The sequence below is a fragment of the Podarcis vaucheri genome, assembly GCF_965113315.1.
Source record: "Podarcis vaucheri genome assembly, chromosome: 3".
In the NCBI taxonomy this organism is placed as follows: Eukaryota; Metazoa; Chordata; class Lepidosauria; order Squamata; family Lacertidae; genus Podarcis; species Podarcis vaucheri.
In genome coordinates, this window is record NC_138761.1 from 65,311,396 (window position 1) to 65,331,083 (window position 19,688).

Below are 19,688 nucleotides of genomic sequence, written 5' to 3' on the forward strand. Positions count from 1 at the left end.
GAGAGAAAGATATCTCCCCTCTTCAATAACTCAACATGTATAAGAGTTCAGCTGTGGATTCAGTGATAAGTTACCACAGACTAACGATTGTAAACTTGAAGTTCCAACTATGCCTGCAGATTTATTAAATAACACATACTTTATTTTTTGATTAGAAGTTATTTATTTCACAGTTAAATATAAAAATTTTAATTCCTAAGCAAGGATGAAAAATATGATATTCTTAATTATGAATCTTCACAGTTTTAAATATTTACATAAATAGCAAGCTTTTTCCAAAGCAATGTAAGTTTTTGAAGAAATTGTTTAAGCAGGGTTTTGTGTGTGTGTTAGATTTACTGTAATAACAATTTCCATAGCTAGCTAATATCCCAATGTCGTCCCCAAATTCCACTCTCCTCTGGCTTCTGGCACTTAAGGAAATAGGTTGGGGATGAAGCAAATGGAAAGTGCCACAAGTTCAAGGTTTGAAACGCTATACAGTGGTACCTCTGGTTACATACTTAATTCGTTCCGGAGGTCCGTTTTTAACCTGAAACTGTTTTTAACCTGAAGCACCACTTTAGCTAATGGGGCCTCTTGCTGCCGCCGTGCCAGCGGAACCCAATTTCTGTTCTCATCCGGAAGCAAATTTCTTAACCCGAGGTACTATTTCTGGGTTAGTGGAGTCTGTAACCTGAAGCGTATGTAACCTGAAGTGTATGTAACCCGAGGTACCACTGTAGTGCCATTTAAAGAGGAAGAGCCAAATGTCAGTGGTAGAGCACCTGTCTTGCATGCAGAAAATCCGAGGTTCAATGTTTGGCAACACCCAGTGGGGCTGGAAAAGACTTGTCTGAAGAGAACCACTGCCAATCTGTGCAAACCACACCGGGCTAGGTAGACCAGTGGTTTGACTAACAGCCCTCCTGTGTTGCAAGATGAAGCCAACAGAATTTAGAACAACAGAATTTAAGGGATACATGAAGGCTGAAATTGATATCTGAATGCTGCAGCGGTATTTTTTTGTAAATGGTGGCTCTAGTATAGTTCAAGGTGCAAATACATGCCAAATTGTCCATTGTTATTGTTTCTTATGGATAGAAACATTTATTGATACTTCTGATCTTACTGTTACCACAAATTAAAAAAATTCCTTCCAGTAGCACCTTAAAGACCAACTAAGGTGCTACTGGAAGGAATTTTTTTATTTTGACTATGGCAGACCAACACGGCTACCTATCTGTAACTGTTACCACAAATGTCATTTGTGGCATTTTGCCAAAAGCAATCAGCACCTTAATCCCGGTTATAAAGAGTTGATTTTTATCAGGAAAGTAGTCAGATATGTTCCCTGTGAAATGGTATTCACTGCTAATTATGTTTTGTAAACAATATGTTTAGCTTCTAGCTCGGGGATTGACCTTAATCCTATTGCTAAATCTATACACTGCATGCACAGGTCTCATTAAAATAGATGAATTTAATGTGTACATAATTGCATATTTGTCAATTTCGTTTATTTTCAAATAGTTCGGTCTGCTGCTTCCTTCCACATGTGAAATCTGTGATGTGAATCTACAGCTCCCACACATAACAAGCATTTTTTCCATGAGCTTCAATGTTAGGAGTACTGCAACAAAATAATGAGGGAAGTGCCCCCATTTTTTGTGTGCATTCTAAAGATTTGCTTATTCTGAATGAGTACATGAGATGCAGGCATAATATTCTTTTCCCACGATGTTCAGGGCTCTCCATCACTTTTTGCACTTTCTTGGCTTCCCTGCCTCCTCAGCTCCTCTGCTTCACAAGCTACCTGTTACCCCGGCAGCATTTCAGAGCACTATTACCTCCTATGCCTAGGCCCCTGTGAAGGAAAATACTGTTTTGTATTACCTAGAAATAAAAATGTGCATATAGATTCATTTGCGTACTTAGGGGTTAACTTATTAAGCCTGACCTTCTCCAAAGATCAGGCTTTGGTAGGTGGGGAAATCATTGAAGATGTGAAGGTTGAAGGGTCACAGGTGGCCTGTGTGGAGTTGGGAATTAAACCTGTGAACTGGGCAATCAGGTAAGGTAAAGGTAAAGGGACCCCTGACCATTAGGTCCAGTCGTGGCCAACTCTGCAGTTGCGGCGCTCATCTCGCTTTATTGGCCAAGGGAGCCAGTGTACAGCTTCCGGGTCATTTGGCCAGCATGACTAAGCAGCTTCTGGCGAACCAGAGCAGCGCACGGAAATGCCATTTACCTTCCCACCGGAGTGGTACCTATTTATCTACTTGCACTTTGACGTGCTTTCAAACTGCTAGGTTGGCAGGAGCAGGGACCGAGCAATGGGAGCTCACCCCGACACAGGGATTCGAACCGCCGACCTTCTGATCAGCAAGTTCTAGGCTCTGTGGTTTAACCCACAGCGCCACCTGCGTCCCGGGCAATCAGGTACCCAGGTGCTATATTTGGGAGCATCTGCCTTTGAGAGTTTAGATCATGATGGATCTCCGCATGATAAGGAGGAAAAGTAAGATGTCCTAAGAAGAAAAAGGGAAGAGCTGCAACTCTTAACGATGTTTTGTAACTAGTAACTCCTTTTTTGTATATATAGAAAGAATGTTACTGTGAGGGACCATTTAGTTTTCAGGGAAAGTGGATGGTCTTTTAGCCCTGCATTTACAGGGAAGAATACATTTGCCGCATGCTCATTTGAACACTCTGAATACTTGTTTATATTTATCATTACCACCCCCAAAAATCAAGCTTTTAAAAATATCATTGCTATATCTAGCTCTTAAAAAAAATACATTGGAGGAATTAATGTACCTGTGTGTGCGCGTGTGCATCTGTGCTAAATTTAACTTGCAAGAGGATTTGTGATTTTCCAAGAAGGGTATAACTATTTGGTGGCAATCAAGTGCATGATGGCATTCTTCCTCTTGATCCAATACAGGAAAGCACTTAAGTACTTCCTCAAATCCAGGAGACTACATTAGTACCGTGATTCCTACTGCTAGGCCCCATTTTACATTCCCCAGTAATCAGGACTCGGAAACAGTGGAAGGATATGGGAATACGGCACCTCATGTCATTCAGCAATTCGTCTGGATGACTAAAACCCTCTGGATAACTAAAAGCTCCCAAAGGCCTGCTTCCAAGCCAGTATTTATCAATTGGGAAGATGGTTTCAGTAATATAACTGCTAACAATCGGATCTGAAACAGCAGGGAGAAAAATGAGGTAGCTCTTTAGAGACCCCATTTGAGACACGGAGGATCCTCTTGAGAGAAGTAAGTGAATGTTAAATGTGGCGCAGCTGCTGACTTAACTTTCAGAGCGAACAGCATGCCCTGGGGATTTTCTCATAAATATCAAATGATGCAGGACAACCCAGCAGTGAATGAAGGACAAATTGTTATTGGAAAATGTATATGAAAACGTATACCTATTTTATTTTCATTATTTATTTGCAGCACGTTATTGCCCAGCTGAAACGGTGGTTGGCACAAATAACGACTCAATGATAACAACGACCTCTTCATGAAAGATTTTTCAATATATTAATATAAACAATGTGAAGGATGCACACCAGATAAATTTATTGAAAGGAGTTCATTTGAAAACTCTTGGTATACAATATACCAAGGCAACACACAACCGTGCATATTCTTTTCACTTACATAATTAGTATATGACATGGATGATAAGATTGCTCCCCCCCTCCCTGATTATTACTAGAATTACTTTCACTTTCTGCTCGAGATGATGTTTAAAGTTTCAGTCCTAGCTACATGGGAGTAAGCCTGATTGAATTCGGCTGGACTTGTTCCTGAGTAGATATTGTTAGATTTGTCCTGTCAGTTACTTAGGGTGCCCCCCATGTGCTTTTGATGTAGTTCCTTCTGTTACATTTTAATTTCTGAGTTGTTTGTATTTTCAGTTATTTATTTTATTTATTCTGTTTGTATACTGCCCACCTAACTTAGTTCTCTAGATACTCTACAGAAACATTAAAAATGAACAAATGCAGTTCAGACTTTTACAAAGTAAAAACACTGGCTGATATTTGGTTAAGCTTCTTAGCACTGTGGCACTAGCTGAGAAATATGCTCACGAAAGAGGAGGGAAGGCGGTTTTTGGTAAATTGCTCTCTCCTCAGCAGCCTCCCAGCAAACCCAGGAAATCTGTCCTGGAGGATTGCGGGTCCTTCTAGATTAGAACGGGTTTTCAGGGGGCCTATCTGCCACCCAAGATGTGCTTATTCTGAATGAATACATGAGATGCAGGCATCATCTATGGATGCACACACAGCTTCTCTTTTTCCAAGATGTCCAGGGTTCTCCAACATTCTCTCCATCTTCTTGGTTTCCCTGCCTTCTCAGCTCCTTTGCTTCAAAAGCTACCTGCTGTCCTGGAAGCATTTCAGAGCACCATCACCTCCTATGCTTAGGCCCTTGTGAAGGAAAATACTGCTTTGCATTACCGGAAATATAAATCTGGTGCATGTAAATTCATTTGCGTACTTTGGAGAAGGTCAGGCTTAATAAGTTAACCCCTAAGATCAAACTGGTAGGTGGGGAAAATATTGAAGATGTGAGGCTCGAGGGACAATCCAAATAATGCATATTCAAGGTAATAATGAAACCATAAATTTAATTTCCCACCCTTTAATGGCACCCAAAATTTGTAGGTGGCCAGCTCACTTTCCTTAGTGCCATCCATATATGTAATCAGTCTAATAAATAATGATCAACTCTCCAAGATTATGTAACCTCTCAAAAAACTGGCATTAACACAAAAGTGAACATCAGCATAGCTATTTCCTTCCCTTCTTTCAATTATATTCATGTTATTCTGTACAGTTATATTCTGTTTACAAGGGTTATTTCTTTCCTTTCTCAAAGCACAACTTTGATCCATCTCACTGGACCTTTTCCCAAGAAGTGAGATCTTTTTAAAAGTACTATTGGATTGTATTAGAAGTCCTTGAAGGTATACAGTGGTTAGAGTCATCTAATTTTTGATGATAACCAGTCTCATGATACTTCCCAGCCTCAATGAATGCATTTACTTTTCTCTGAGAAGGATAGCAGAGATGGCTTTCAACCAAAAACTGAAGAGGTGAAACTACAACTAAAGCTATTCAACCTATCGTTTCCTTTCAGAGAGATCATTTCCTCTTGGCACCAAGCTCTTTGCTTTTGTTGTTCAACAAAAATGTTGTTTAACCACTGTGCACAGACTCAAACATAATGGATTATGGATTTTATGAAGCTTTCTGCCTCTGCTAAAAAGGTTTCCTTCTTTTATACATGAAGTATTTTAACATTCATAGATTTGCCACACAGAGACAGATGCACACAAAATGGTAAAGTCAAAATGAATTGTTAAAACCATGCAAGTGATGTGCATCTGGCTTTGGGGGGGGGGCAACTTCAGTTTATCCATCAAATACTATGCCCTAACTCAGCTGAAGGGTATAAGCATGTGGAAGCAAGCTTCTTTACATATACAGTGGTACCTCAGGTTACATACACTTCAGGTTACAGACTCTGCTAACCCAGAAATAGTGCTTCAGGTTAAGAACTTTGCTGCAGGATGAGAACAGAAATTGTGTTCCGGTGGCGCGGCGGCAGCAGGAGGCCCCTTTAGCTAAAGTGGTCTTCAGGTTAAGAATAGTTTCAGGTTAAGTACGGACCTCCAGAACAAATTAAGTACTTAACCTGAGGTACCACTGTACTCCAGATGGATGGAGAACTTCATGCACAAATGAAAGCTGCACATACAATTCCTTCCTTGCTCAACTGAGACATTATTCTAAGCAAATGAGAAAAGTTTGTCCATCTGACATTTCATATGACATTTCATGTGACTGGCATCCCACTGAAAAACTGCTCTGTATGCAGCATGAGCTTACCAGATGGGCAGGGTATAAATAAATTATTATTATTATTATTCCCAGATAAGTTAATGATCCATCTCATGCCCAAAAGCACTAGAATGGCAATTTCTCCCCACAAAACAGCTGATGTGTTTTGCCCCCACTATTCAGAAGGTACTGTGGTGTTCACCCACAGCTGGATTGGGGCCAGACAGTATTGTGACAACAACTTAACTAATGCATGTCACAATTTTTCATCATTCTTCTGTAAGCCGTGGCAAAGCTTATCTACCGTGATATGCAGACGTAATGCAAGTGTATAGCATGTTGTACAAATATGTCAACTAATTATGCAACTGAATAATGAAATATGAGTACAGTTTCTCATTTGTATACAAACTATTTTTCCCCATTAGATTTCTGCACCCATGCCCTTTCTATCTAACGTTCCTGATCCTAGCTACATTTACTTGGGGGAAGGGGAGCTAATTTAAAAGCCAAGAGGGCTTAATTCCAAGAAAATGTTTTAATTCTGAATCTTTAGTCTGTGCGTGTCATCTGAGAAGCAAGTTTCACCGAGTTAAATGGGGCTTATGCCCAGATAAGTATGTGTGAGACCACAACCTTGGTATTAAAGGGTGTGTGCAGGAATACAGAGGAGAGATTACCATAAAATTCTATAGTCTTCCATTTGAGAACCTATGTGGCATAGAGGCCAGATGTGGTGAGGCACATTCAATTCCACAATGAGCCACAGAGCTGAAATTGGCTGTCTCTCACCCTGACCTCCCTCACAGGGTGGTTGTGCGCATGAAATGGATTGGTGGGCGAGGGGACCATGTGTACTACCCTGAGGTACTTGGAGGAAGGGTGGGGTGAAAATAGAATACATTTTAAAAATTATAAATTCACTATGTCAGAAATAATGAAAAGGCCATACCAGTACAGTACTGCTGATCCTGTAATTGTCCAATGGGAAAACATACAGTGTAACCTTGGTTCTCAAACTTAATCTGTTCCAAAAGTCCATTTGATTCCCAAAACTGTTCGAAAACCAAGGCATCATTTCTGATTGGATGCAGGAGCTTCCTGCACTCAAGTGGAAGCCACGCTGGATGTTCAGCTTCCGAAAATTGTTTGAAAACCAGAACACTCAATTCCGGGGTTTTGGTGTTCAGGAGCCGATTTGTTTGTCAACTAAGCCGTTCGAGAACCAGGGTACCACTGTATATATACCAGTTTAGAATAATTTTGTTGAGTGAAACAAGTCATTTGAGGTTCTGCTGAAATATAAATATCCAGATGGATAATTTTTGTTTTGCTTTTAAAAGTATGTGAACAGAAATCGCTCGCTGAAGGCTCTATTGTAGTTTAAACACTAGCATTATATATCGAGAACAGTCTGTCTAATAGGAAAACCTGTTAAAATATTTTCCCACCACACGACTCTCCAGCCAGGAACAATTTTGAACAATGGCTTCACTTTTTTAGTAATGACACTCTGAGCAGCTCCATTGTTCAAAACTTGTCCCACAGATATCTAATTTTTAGTAGGATCAAACGTGCCATTAGCCCATATTAAGGTTTTTATCCAGAAAATTTCCCTCGTACTTTACAGACTTAAGGAAACTATGTCACCATATGTGGAGCCTGATGACACTTTCTAACTCCTGTATTATGGAAATGTATAAATGTTGTCACAGCAGCCTGATCCGTGACAGATTTGAACTGCCGCAGGGTGTTTATGGAGCATGAAGTTAAGGAGTCTGTTTTAACTCATCAGAAAGTGAGCTTAATGAATAGGCTTAAAGCCTCATCTCTTTGCTGCTGTTTTATTGTTTGTTAAATTGACTGAACTCATTCATGGTACTCAGCATAACATTGCTATTCTCACATCTACACTAGTAGCGAAAATTGTGGAAACCGTTAGGAAAAGTTGTATTTCTAAGGTTTGGTGACTCATAACATCCGTCTTTTTAAGAAGAATGGCATAAAATGATACCTTGAAACGATATATCATTAGAAAGATAATTTAATGCCGAATATAATGCAGCCAACTGTGTTGAATTATCTTTATTCTACCAAAAGTTATAGCCAAATAACCAGAAAAAGAAAGCACACCTACTTTTGTAACAAGAAGTGGATTTCCTTAAGTCCAAACTGAACAAGGACAAACAGTGAAAAGAGGTGACTGGTCACCTAGAAAGTGACCAGTAATAGCCCTGACCTGAATTCAATTGAAAAGTTATGAAATAAGCTTTATCATGCTTTTCTGTGCACTTGTGTTATGGATTTGTTTGTATCTTTTGCCTTATTTATATGCTAATGTGTTTTTGATATACCCAGAATAGAAATATTAAACCAAACCAGGACACATTCAGTGTCCCTACCTTCCAGTGGCAGTGCTAAAAAAAACATTTAGGAAGCACAGGAAAGACAAAGGGAATTTCAGGAGGAAGGTTTTTCCATGTTTGAGTTCTGAAAGTAAAAGTATATTTCACTGTAATGCTCCCATCTTAAAACATATTTTCTCTGAAGCTAGTGTTAATTATTTTGATGGAGTCACCATTCAAGTACGCATACTTGGGACTGTGGCCTTATTTTAACTTAGTTTATGATTTCTCTAATTTGTGAAGTATCCTTCCTATAGATAACAACCACAGGGGTTTGGCAATTGGCAAACTTCTTGAGGAAGATTAGGGCCAGATTAGCCTCCATTCTATCACCTCCATCCCACCAAAATACAAAACATTCATTCTATTATTTGATAAAGCAAAAAACCTTTCCCTCTGGAGACCTCTGTGTTTACTAAGTGAACCCAGCCATTGCAGACAAAGCAGCATCGTTTAGCTGTCTGGTAGCAGAGGAAGCAACCTATATGTACTGCAGGAGCCAGATGCACAGAAGAAGTACATCCATTACCATAAGTGCTGGTGCAGACATAATGCTGGCTCCCTGCAAACTATGGTTTGCAAATCAGGATCCAGTCTCAGGAACAGATGCTCCTTGTCATATATGTTCCTCCCTCTCTCTGTTTGTTTCCACAGCTTAGCACAGCATCAGCAGCAACACTAAACAGGTTCCCTTGTAACCAAGGTTTACAAGTCTACTGCAAAATCTGGCTTTAAATCCTGGCTGAGTGGGGAATCAAGTTCATAGTCTTAATGTGTTGATAAAACTGAATTAAAGCTGACAGAGAATCAAACGAGAATTTGCAGCGACTGGGAGGGAACAGGAAAAGGGGGAAGGGAGCATTCTTTCACATGACTCAGTTCCAGTTTGCAAGCCACCACTTTCACGGAACCATTGCCCTATCTCCAGGGAACTTTGTGTTGCTGTTTGCAGAACTTTGGGCACTAGTCCTAAGAGAGAGCCACACGGATATGCCCAGAGATAAGGATGCTTTGCACTCAAACCCTTTGATCCGAAGACTCCTTGCAGAGTTGTATTCTGGAAGTGAAAATCCAAGGTAGGATCCTCTTCAAGGGAAATATTCTTAAGGCAGCCCTGTCAGAAACAAGTGCAACTGTAATTATGATTGTCAGGACCATTGCAATTAATTACATCTGCAAGGAGTGACAGAGCCCAAAATAGCCCAAGCTGCTGGTGACCCAAAAAACTGCTCACAGCATGTCCAAGCGAGTATTTGGCAGGGAGCGCCTGCAGCTTAAAAAAAGAACCTAACCCTTTAGGCCCATGAAAGCCATTAAACATTTTGTGGAAATGTCAGGCCAGAAGTAGGAAAAGACCTTTCAATTGTTTACAGAGTGTTTTCCTCCAATTAGGGAGAACAGATTTTAATGTTTACCTGCTTCCTCCCCCCTCCCCTCAAAAAAGAGACAGATAGGCTTAAGATTTAAAAGGCAGCTGTTCAATTAAAAAATAACAATAATTCTTGCCAAGGCAGACCCCATGATTCTTATAGGGTGGGGTGAGCAAATGCCAATCAGCTTAGCAGTATTTAAAGATACGTAAGGAACTTAGCCTGGGAGCTCTGCTGACGACGTAAAACTAGGAGACATTTCCAGAAGTGTCTGTCAAACAAAGTATAAAAATAATCAGAGGTTGGTGACTGAGACTTTTGCTAGTGGGCAGGACAGCACAACTGGACAGGGCTGTACTAGACTTCTCACACCGTTGTTGCTGTTTTGCCGGCGTGTAAGCTAAAAACGAGGAATGGAACTATCAGAAATGTGCATCGCAACTTTACACAATTCATTCAGAGAGAGAATAATTTTGAGAGACTTAAATCACCCAAACTGAAGGAAGGCCACACAAGACTTTTCTCATCGAGCAACTTTTTGAGTATGTCCATTCTACCATAGAATTAATGGTGTAAAGGTTATTTTTAAAAGTAACTTATTTATTTAAAGTGTTTGCATACCACCCTTCATGAAAATACATTTCAGGGCATTTAAGAGTAGGAAACTGCTATATAAAATACAATTGTGTAGTTATCATGCTCTAAAAATACACACATGTGCAGAGTTAAAACAAAGGTGATTTCCACATTCATCACACCTTCAAAATCTTTTGGACAGCAAAATAGGTGGCACAGTTGCAGGGTTTGCAAAACAGCCTCTTTTCCCATTGGATCTTACAAATATTTTCCTTTAAAATGCCCAAGAAAATAAAAACGCCTTAACCTGGTATCTAAAAGTCAACAAGACAGGTGCCAGGCAAGCTTCCCTGATGAGAGAATTCTATAACCAGGGATGCCACCGATGAAAAAGCCCTCTCTGTTGTTGCCACCTGCTTGATTTCTCTCATCACACAGTGGCAGCCACAGTAGGAGAGGTGAAATTGTGGCAGTCAGAGACCTTTAGTTGGCTGACACTTGCTCAAACAATTTGCCTTTAATACAGAGTAAATCCACACAGGTGCCATTAAATCAGCTAAGATTACATAATTCTCCATAAGAATTAAAATTGTTATCTAGAAAGTTGGTTTTGTGTTCCTTTGATATCAGATGTTGATTAGAAAGACATGACATTCATAAACATCACTAATCGTGCATGTTGTCTCAAAAGTTGCCATCCCCTTTGGTGTAAACCTACCATCAGCCAGGGCAGTTTCCCCCCTCAGTCCATCAACTGAACTAAAATTTCTGTTAACCAGAAAATGGGAAGAGAAGGATGTCTCATGACTCCATCACACATTTAAAGGAGGATGAGATTCCTGTATCACCTTCACCTTAAAAAAAGACTGGTAATCAGTCTACCAGCTTCCCCAACCTGGTGCCCTCCCAATGATTTTGACTAAAATTCTTATTGTTCCTAACCATTTGCCATGCTGGCTGAGGATCATGGGAGCTGTAGTCCATAACATGGACCATAACATCTGGCAGGCAACAATTTGGGGTCAGCTGATCTACACTGGGGGATGCCCTGCAAATCAGAACATTCTGCGGCCTTGCGGATATTCAGTTAATGTTTTATATTCGGCATCAATGTTTGCCACCCTCAATTTTTTTCAGTGGCAGTCAACATTTGACAGCATCTGACAGGTGGCATTCGACAGCAGTCGAAATTTAACTGTATCTGACATGTAGCAGTCAGTATTTGACAAGACTTGGCAGGTGACACGCAGTAGCAGTCAACACAAGACAATATTAGGGATGGCACTGAATTTTAGAATGGGCAGTTCAGAAAGAGAAGACATAGTTTGTAAAATGCATTCCAAATGTGAGAGAAACCAACCCTGCTCTTGAAGTTTAGCTCAGCTCATAATTACATCACCTTAGAGCCAACCATCCCATGGCTTCCTGGCCTCCTCATCTTCTTTTCCGAACATATATAATGAGAGGGAAAGGCAGGAAACGAGTGGACACTCCTTCTGTAAATTTTCAGTGTGCTCAGTGAGATAAGGGGGGCTTCCAAGCCATTGGGCCTGGGGACACCTAAAATCTGTACTTCCAGTCTACTTACCCCAGAGGAATCACTCTGCTCTTAGCAGTGACTGACATCCTTGAGGATGACTAGAAGTAGTGAGATTGCCACTACCTGCTTCAGAACAGGAATTGCCAATGCTCAACAGTTATGATCTAAATGTCATTTCCCGGAGGAGTTCTCTCATATAGCTCAGAATGTAAAACAAGATCTGTTCATGTGTAGAATGCACTTTTAGTCTCTTTTGCTTTGGTCCAAGTTCTGCATACTACCCAGAGGCAGGGCAATAGGAAAGGCAACATGGAAAACTGCAGCAAACATTACATACCAGTCAGCTCCTGCCAACCTAGCGGCTGGAAAGCATATCAGCATGAGTAGATAAATAGGTACCACTGGGGCAGGAAAGTGAACGGCGTTTCCATGTGCTCTGGCACTCATCAAGGTGTTCTGTTGCTCCAGAAGCTTTTTAGTCCTGCTGGCCACATGACCAAGAAAGCTGTCTGCAGACAAACATCGGCTCCCTCAGCCTGAAAGCAGAGATGAGCACCGCAGCCCGTAGTCAAATATGACTGGACTTAATCGCCCAGGGTCCTTAACTTTTTCATTTTTATTTTTTTTTACCTTTTACCAATTTATAAATCTACATAAAGGATATAGAGAGATATGTGTGTGCATTAAATATATATATTTAAATACTGACCCAATTTCAAATTGAGCTGAGAGGAGTCATTTGAAGTTTCTACCATGTCATGGGGAATACTGATACCTTGAGGATCAGTTCCCCATCATTCCCAACCATTAGGTAGGAGGAGAAACACCCTGTGGAAGCAAGTCTACCTACAATCTTCCACTGCACTCTGAGAGTTGCCTGGACTGGGTCCTTAGTCAAGAGGTAAATAGAGATGAGAATTGGAATATAATTATCCTCCACATTTTGCCATTCTCTGAATCTTGCTAGAAATGTAAGCCCACAACTGACATAGGGGTTACATTCTGGGAATTGCACCTAAAGCCAAAACCAAAATTATGTATAGTCAACACACCAGTGGCGTAGCGTGGGGGATGCAGGGGGGGCTGGCCGCACCGGGTGCAACATCTGGGGGTTAGGGTTAGGGGGCGCAAATCCACGGGTTAGGGGGCGCAAATTACTTGCCTTGCCCCGGGTGCTGACAACCCACGCTACGCCACTGCAACACACATTGGGTTCAATGGTGGATGGGATTGCCAAAGTCCTTTTTCCTGGAACCCCCCTTTCCAAATTTTTTTTTGCCACGTACATAAAGCTGAATGCCCGCAAGTTAAATGTGTATAAGTTGTGGGCTTACTGTACAGTTATTGGCTCAAAAAAAATAATGTACCCAAATGTATTATAATAAGATGCTTACTTTAGGACAAAAGGTATTTACAAATGTGTACGCTGAAATAAAATATGTATCAAAATAGTATTTTGTGATAAAGTATGCATTTAATCAACACATTCTTAAATACAATCTTTCGTACAGTGTTTTTTTTAAAGAATCCACAGATTCACATGGAAATGGAGCAGGATGGACTTATCAATATACAATGGTACCTCGGGTTCCAGACGCTTCAGGTTACAGACTCCGCTAACCCAGAAATAGTACCTTGGGTTAAGAACTTTGCTTCAGGATGAGAACAGAAATCACGTGGTGGTGGTGCGGCAGCAGGAGGCCCCATTAGCTAAAGTGGTACCTCAGGTTAAGAACCGTTTCAGGTTAAGAACAAACCTCCGGAACGAATTAAGTTCTTAACCTGAGGTACCACTATACACATGTAAATTGGCATGGACCAGAAGTATAGATGTCTGTCCATTCCTAGTTCCTGCATCCTTTGCTTATCATTCCATCCTGATGTCTGGCTTGCTCTTTGCTCCTGCCTCCTGCCTTATCTTTTTTGGCCTCACTTGCTCTTCCATCCTATCTCCTGGCTGTGCATAGGGCTCCTTGGTTTTCAGGCTCCAGGCTCATCTCTGAATACTACCCAGCCCTAGCACCCATGGGTGGGATTAATGTTAGTGCAGTTAAATTTTACTCTTACCATACACAATCTAGAAAACAACCTTTTCAGATGTAAGAATGAAAATGTGCCTCCAATTCTTCCTTAAAAAATAATAATGTGCTAGCTGCCAGAAGTCTGCAAAAGACTGAAACAGGGGGTGCACCCCCTCCAGTACCCTGTTTACAAGTTTCCAGAAACTTCTGGCTTGCTCCGCCAATCAGAAGGTTGGCAGTTTGAATCCACATGAGAGGGTGAGCTTCCATCGCTCTATTCCATCTCCTGCCAACCTAGCAGTTCGAAAGCACGCCAGTACAAGTAGGTAAATAGGTACCGCTGCGGCGGGAAGGTAAACAGCGTTTCTGTGCACTCTGGCTTCTGTCACGGTGTTCTGTTGTGCCAGAAGTGGTTTAGTCATGCTGGCCACATGACCTGGAAAGCTGTATATGGACAAACGCCGGCTCCCTCTGCCTGAAAGCGAGATGAGCGCCGCAACCCCATAGTCACCTTTGACTGGACTTAACCGCCCAGAGGTCCTTTACCTTTATGTACCCTGGTTCCAGTGCACTCCCACCACTGATGTTTGAAGCCCTGTGCGCATCATGCTATAGCCACAATCCATATCTATCCTGTAGTTTTTGGATAAATATTCCTGTTTGGTGCCATTTCCCTCAAGGGATTTGAAAATGTAAGCCACATTCACGTTGCAGATAAGCTGAAGTGTGCACATTTAGACAGCCATTGTGCATGAGCAGAGGCAATGCATGCACAGTGGATTGTTTCCTGGGTAGGCATTTGAGGGGTTTCAGTTGTGGGGAAGCCTAACAGGTAATGCGCTCTTGGATGAAGACACCCCCTCCACACATACATTCTGATGGGTGCAGCAATGTGCAAATATGACTTGAAATGCAACGGGGGGGGGGTATGTGTGTGGAATCACCCCACTGCATTTCAAGCTGCTAGTGGGTACATGGCCTTAGAAAGCTGGACTAGATGGAGCCAGGTTGGTCTGCTCCAGCAAGCCAGTTCTTATCTTTCATTTCAAGGCTAGCCGATCAGCCGTGAAGGGCCACTGCTACTGCTACAGCTGTAGGTTACAAAGGCCAAAGAGAAAATGAAGCGGAGCATAATGAAGAGTTAATTTTTTAAAAAATAAAGTAAAATACTGCAATATTAAAATCCCAAGTTATTCTTGCTGAGGCTTTCAACAGTAATCACCAGGGCTGTAGAAAACAGCTACAGTTTACATGTGCAGCCAGTTGCTTTTCTAATTGCTACAGCAGGCTACCACTGGGAAGAACAAAGGAAATATTTAGCACATCGTAAATTCTTCTGCAGCCCTGCCAAGTGGCTGGAGTTCAGATTACAAGTTTATAACCAACATTTGAGAGCAATTTTGACTGCACTTTGAGAAAGTAGGTGGGGAAGCTGCTCCTCGTTGTTTCTTCTAATGCTGCAGTAAATGTCTGTGTGAATAAGCTTGGGTTCAAAATGCCACACTCGGCTTGCCTTTAGACTTTAAAACAAGGGAGATGCTACAGGAAGACAAATCTGGGAAGCATTTTTTTTAAAAAAATAACATCAGTTTCTTTCATGCAATAAGTTGGTTTAAACTTTTTAATATTGTTTTTGAATTTTGTAACCTGCCCTGCAAGGGACGCGGGTGGCGCTGTGGTCTAAACCACAGAGCCTAGGGCTTGCCGATTGGAAGGTCGGCGGTTCAAATCCCCACGATGGAGTGAGCTCCTGTAGTTTGGTCCCAGCTCCTGCCAACCTAGCAGTTCAAAAAGGCGTCAAAGTGCAAGTAGATAAATAGGTGGGAAGGTAAACAGCATTTCCATGCGCTGCTCTGGTTTCACCAGAAGCAGCTTAGTCATGCTGGCCACATGACCCAGAAGCTGTACACTGGCTCCCTCAGCCAATAAAGCAAGATGAGCACCGCAACCCCAGAGTCGTCCGCGAGTGGACCTAAAGGTCAGGGGTACCTTTAACCTGCCCTGCAACCTTAGGGTAAATAAGGATGATAATGCAAAGATCTCTCCTCCATTGAAATCAAACATAGGGACTTTCCAAAGACCTTAACTTGGGCTGAATTGGATAGTGCTATGACCTTGAGCTTTCTCTTCTGCATTGCAAAGACAGACACAACAAATACTTTGAAGATGACAAAAGTTATGTTTTTTGGCAAGTAGGTAGGGCTACTTCCTCCTCCTACATAGTTCTCTCTCCAAGAAACCTGGTAATTTTCAGGCTAGGAAAACAATATTTTTGCTCATCTAAATGACTGTTCTATATTCTGTTTGGTGCTGTAAAGTTGTTTTCAAGGTTACAAATCTTTTAGTACAGTGGTACCTCAGGTTAAGTACTTAATTCGTTCCAGAGGTCCATACTTAACCTGAAACTGTTCTTAACCTGAAGCACCACTTCAGCTAATGGGGCCTCCTGCTGCTGCCACGCCGCCGGAGCCCGATTTCTGTTCTCATCCTGAAGCAAAGTTCTTAACCTGAAGCACTGTTTCTGCGTTAGCGGAGTCTGTAACCTGAAGCGTATGTAACCCGAGGTACCACTGTATTCCTCTTCCAATAACTGATTATTTTTCTTAGACTTGAAGATAATCCTTTTGCTCAGGAGGATTTGTACAGTGGTAACAACTAGGAGTGTGCACCAACTCTGTGTGTACCCCGATATAGGGCAAAGTGAGGTGTTTCAGGAAGCTTCCCAGTTGGATTGAGCTGTTAGCAAGGGATCTAGAGTCAGATCAAGGCATGTCTAAGCGTTTGAGTGGCTCAGTGCAATAAATGCATGAGTGACATGGCAGTTTCCCCCCAAGAAATGTAACCAAGCTGGTTTGGGAATGCCCAGAACTTGAGAGGAGAGGTAGAAGAATGCTCAGTTTGATGAACAGGTCTAGCTTTTAATTACAGTGTATTATTTCTCCAGGGCACTCCAACCACAATGATTTGGAGAAGTGAATAAAAACTATGCTTATTTTTCAGGGGGATCTATGCCTTCCCTTATGCAAGTTGATGGAGATATTTCTCTTTCCCAAGGAGAGATGCTATATCCTTAAAAGTCCATTGTGGGACAGCAGCCCAGCTCCCCACCAATGTCCACTGGGGTAACAGAGTCCGTGCTGGGGTGTGTGGGATTGATATTTTCTCTACCTTGTGTTTCTCCTAGGCATCCATGGTCTTTTGCCCACCAACCTACCACCTGTGATTCCTGTTGTTTTTGTTGTTTAGTCATGTCCAACTCTTCGTGACCCCATGGACCAGAGCACGCCAGGCACTCCTGTCTTCCACTGCCTCCCGCAGTTTGGTCAAACTCATGCTGGTAGCTTCGAGAACACTGTCCAACCATCTCGTCCTCTGTTGTCCCCTTCTCCATGTGCCCTCAATCTTTCCCAAAATCAGGGTGATTCCTGTTGTACCCACCCCAAAATGGAAAAGTCTACCTTTGCAGGAAAACCACTGTAGCTATCTGAAACTTGGCAGGCTTCATCCACTTATAAGGCATGACCATACATGAATTTTACATCTTCTAGAAAATGAAAAGTTATAGACTTTTCCTTTGTGTAAAATAGAAACTTTAAGGATGTCCCTATGAAAACCCTCATGTATCTGCTTCCAAGTTTGCAGACATATCCCACTCTGGAGGGGCTGCTATGCTTGCAAATTTCACCAACTTTTGCAAAAAGGAAAAAGAATTGTATATGTGTTTGGATTATCCATTATAGTGAATGGGCAACGAGAGCTCCTCTTTTTAACAGATCTGTTCAGTCCAATTGGAAAGACCAATAGTAACTCCAAAACAGGTCAGACTGTTTCCCAAACCTACAGTTGAAAGGCAAATATTGTGGCCAGTACATACCTAGTAATTCCTGTAATTCATACAAGGTTGCAATCTTATGTACATTCTGCATGCCAGCAGGACTTATTTTCAAATAAACAGGTGGGGTTGAACCACTGCTGGATCTTATTTTATTATTCCATACCTATCTGACCATACGCCTGCTCACATCTATAGAAACACAGAAGGAAGCCTGTATAAGACAGTAAAAACAAATATGCAAGGCCAAACACATTATCAACGTCACTTTTAGTTTGGCTCTTTAAATCAACCTATTTCTGCTGAAATGAACACAGGCAAATCATTATTTGAACGTCTCAGATATTCCCTTAATGACACTGAGGAGATTCTAAATAGAAAATGACTGGGAACTTTGCTTTAAAACATATGTAAGGAGGGATGGAGCAGACCCTCATTTATTATAGTGCTAAACAAGACAGATTCTGTTCTCAGTTCCAGCTCAAGAGAATAAGTCCTGATCTTGACTAATGTGAGCAATGAGTTTAAACCAAATGTGGATAAACGATAAATCAAGGGAAGCTTTATAGTGTCAGGATTAATATCGGAGATGAGATTCCCGACTCTTATTTCAGCCGCTTTAATATTTGTAAAAGATCCCCAACTACAACGAAGAACTCCTCGAGTCTTAAATAAACAGTGATGGTTTTCATAGTACGAACAAGTACTTGTTTAGTGCAAATATGAGCCTTGCATATGAAGGAGCCTCATGCTATGTCAGACCATTGGTACCATCTCTTATACAGAGATATTTGCCAGCTGATCTGATATACATGAAATAGCTGTGGGGTTCTCTATGATATTTTTTTTTAAAGACAGTAACATAAATGGGAGAAAAAGAGGGTATGATGTAAAAGTTTTGACCATTTAAGATTGGAAATAGCTTTTACATCTTTTCTGTTACTGATATATACTGTACTATAAAACAAATTCTTAAAAAAAAAGAATATTTCAGCCATGAATAATGCTTAACATTCTTCTCTGCAGAATTCATTCACACCTAGTCTATTCAAAAACATCCAGTCTCCTGCTCATTAAAGGAACTTAATAAGCACATTTCACAGGTGATCTAGCCCTAAATTAGGTGCAATGATTTCTGCTAATATTTGGTGGGTTTTTTCCTTTAAAAAAACACACACAAAACCCAGATCTGTATCATTTTTACTTCACTTGTATGCTGCTACATCTTCTGCCATGGCACAAATATTTTTGCATCCTTAAAGTAATCTAAAAGCCACATTGCAAATATGTCTACATTTGCCAGTATGATGCAGCGCCAGGCTGTCTGTGCTTTAAGATCTCCTGGTGAGACCCTGTTCATTCCAGGTTACTTCTTCTACCGTCTTCATCTATGCTCAGGCACCAGGGGAAAACCTTTACTTTTTACCTGGCTCTTTTGCCCTTAATTTGACAGGTGGCATTGTGGCCTTTTTTTAGTGGGGTTTGAACTGCAACTCCTGTCTATTATTGGTATAGCTGTGTTTTTATATTTTTATTGGATGTTAATTGGTAGTTTTAATATACCGTAAGTCGCTTTGGGTAACTGTGAGAAAAGGAACTAACAAGCATAACATAGCAGTAAAGGTCTTCTCTGCGGTGGTATCCTGATTGGGGAAGGCCATCCACAAAATACATTTAGCTGGTGCCTAGATTGAAATATCTTCAGCAAAAACATTTATTGGGCAGAGTAGGGCTCTCTTTGTGGGAGAGACAGAGATGCAGGGAGTGGGCATCCAGAGGTGAAAAAATGGGATGGGAACTGTTGCTAAGACCATTGATTGGTTAATCTGTTTGAATGGGGTGCGGAGGTGCATTGTTCATTGGGTAGTATAAAAATGCCATAAATAAATAATAATACAGTGGCACCTCGGGTTAAGAACTTAATTCGTTCTGGAGGTCTGTTCTTAACCTGAAATTGTTCTTAACCTGAAGCACCACTTTAGCTAATGGGGCCACCTGCTGCTGCCATGCTGCCGGAGCACAATTTCTGTTCTCATCCTGAAGCAAAGTTCTTAACCTGAGGTAATATTTCTGGGTTAGTGGAGTCTGTAACCTGAAGCGTA